The sequence below is a fragment of the Salvelinus sp. IW2-2015 genome, unplaced genomic scaffold (assembly GCF_002910315.2).
Source record: "Salvelinus sp. IW2-2015 unplaced genomic scaffold, ASM291031v2 Un_scaffold1814, whole genome shotgun sequence".
NCBI classification, from domain to species: domain Eukaryota; kingdom Metazoa; phylum Chordata; class Actinopteri; order Salmoniformes; family Salmonidae; genus Salvelinus; species Salvelinus sp. IW2-2015.
This window is the reverse complement of record NW_019943187.1, coordinates 77,366-79,798: the sequence shown is the minus strand read 5'-3', so window position 1 is coordinate 79,798 and position 2,433 is coordinate 77,366. Positions and strand designations below refer to the sequence as shown.

Here is a 2,433-nt window from a genome sequence, read left to right as displayed (position 1 = left end):
GACAAAACGGATGGCACTGTGATAGACTGCATCCAATTTATTGAGTAGGGTTTTGGAGGCTATTTTGTAAATGACATCACCGAAGTCGAGGATTGGTAGGATGGTCAGTTTTACTGACCATGTAGAATGTAGAATATATGTGTTGCCACCCTAGGGTCATGCACTACTCATGAAGCAAATTTAGAACTTTTATTAATCAAAAACATAAAATACCATCAAAAATGTGGAAAATATCATTGTATGATATTTTGGCCATATCGCCCAGCCCTATTCGCCAAATTGATAAGGGCCAAATCAGACGAATCTATGAATGTCTTGTTGACAGTTCTTCATCCCTGCATTTTTTTTTATGACTCTTTTTCTCTCTCTGACTTCTGCAGGGTCCTCCACTGTAGCTGCTTGTTCTGTTCTGCTGCCTAGAACAGATCCCAGGTGTGACAAGAAAAGACAGGAATAACAGACGGAACAGCCATTCGTTCCACCCTGCCTCTGTTCACCCGGGGAGGAGGGTGGCGGTGCGGGTCGTATGGTTGTGAACAGGAATATTCACGACAATACAGTGGTGCAGATGGAGACTGGGGATATATGGTGAGCGTCAATAAGAGTAAGTGACAATCCATGTGTTGTGAAGGAGGTGAAATGTGATGAAATAGGCTACAACAGTTAGAATAGGTCAGTGGCAGCCTGGTCCCAGATCTGTTTGTGCTGTTATGTGACGATGAATAGGTCTAACAGTTGGCTTCCATTAACATATATGATCCAGTTGGCAAGACAGTACAAACAGGCCTTGGGACAGACGAGACAGCACAAACAGGCCTTGGGACAGACGAGACAGCACAAACAGGCCTTGGGACAGACGAGACAGCACAAAATAAGGGAGGTGAAGGCAAACAAATATATGTATAAATAAATAAATAAATAAATAAAAATATAAAAGGCCATGGAGGTGAAGTGAATACAACACAGCAAGTAAATAAAAATAAAAAAAAAAAAAAAAAAAACCCTGGAATGGTTGGTTTGCAGCGGAAGAAAGTGCAAAGTAGAGACAGAAAATAATGGGTGGCAAAGGAGCAAAATAAATTAATAAATAAATACAGTAGGTAAAGAGGTAGTTGTTTGGGCTAAATTGTAGATGGGTTATGTACAGGTGCAGTAATCTATGAGCTGCTCTGACAGCTGGTGCTTAAAGCTAGTGAGGGAGATAGGTGTTTCCAATTTCAGAGTTTTTGTAGTTCGTTCCAGTCATTGGCAGCAGAGAACTGGAAGGAGAGGCGTCCAAAGGAAGAATTGGTTTTGGGGGTGACTAGAGAGATATACCTGCTGGAGCGGCGTGCTACAGATAGGTGCTGCTATGGTGACCAGCGAGCAGAGATAAGGGGGACTTTACCTAGCAGGGTCTTGTAGATGACCTGGAACAAGTGGTTTGCGACGAGTATGAAGCGAGGGCCAGCCAACGAGAGTGTACAGGTCGCAGTGGTGGGAGTATATGGGGCTTTGGTGACAAAACGGATGGCACTGTGATAGACTGCATCCAATTTATTGAGTAGGGTTTTGGAGGCTATTTTGTAAATGACATCACCGAAGTCGAGGATTGGTAGGATGGTCAGTTTTACTGACCATGTAGAATGTAGAATATATGTGTTGCCACCCTAGGGTCATGCACTATCCATGAAGCAAATTTAGAACTTTTATTAATCAAAACATAAATACCATCAAAAATGTGGAAAATATCATTGTATGATATTTTGGCCAATATCGCCCAGCCTCTTCGCCAAATTGATAAGGGCCAAATCAGACGAATCTATGAATGTCTTGTTGACAGTTTTTCATCCCTGCATTTTTTTTTATGACTCTTTTTCTCTCTCTGACTTCTGCAGGGTCCTCCACTGTAGCTGCTTGTTCTGTTCTGCTGCCTAGAACAGATCCCAGGTGTGACAAGAAAGACAGGAATAACAGACGGAAAAGCCATTCGTTCCACCCTGCCTCTGTTCACCCGGGAGGAGGGTGGCGGTGCGGGTCGTATGGTTGTGAACAGGAATATTCAGACAATACAGTGGTGCAGATGGAGACTGGGATATATGGTGAGCGTCAATAAGAGTAAGTGACAATCCATGTGTTGTGAAGGAGTGAAATGTGATGAAATAGGCTACAACAGTTAGAATAGGTCAGTGGCAGCCTGGTCCCAGATCTGTTTGTGCTGTTATGTGACGATGAATAGGTCTACAGTTGGCTTCCATTAACATATATGATCCAGTTGGCAGCGACAGTACAAACAGGCCTTGGGACAGACGAGACAGCACAACACGGCCTTGGACAGACGAGACAGCACAAACAGGCCTTGGGACAGACGAGACAGCACAAACAGGCCTTGGGACAGACGAGACAGCAAAACAGGCCTTGGGACAGACGAGACAGCACAAACGGGCCTTGGGA

At 44.0% G+C, this 2,433-nt stretch overlaps 1 long non-coding RNA gene across 2 annotated transcripts in view; it reads left to right on the top strand.

Annotated features, from left to right (window-relative positions):
• Positions 1-2,433, top strand: part of LOC139024721 (uncharacterized) — a 26,560-nt gene that overhangs the window by 19,626 nt on the left and 4,501 nt on the right. The window contains exon 2 of one of the 2 annotated variants that reach the window (XR_011476057.1): positions 381-588. This is a non-coding gene — a long non-coding RNA (uncharacterized lncRNA). Of the gene's footprint in view, positions 1-380; positions 605-2,433 lie in introns of both variants that reach the window. The other variant, XR_011476056.1, reaches the window with a different exon arrangement.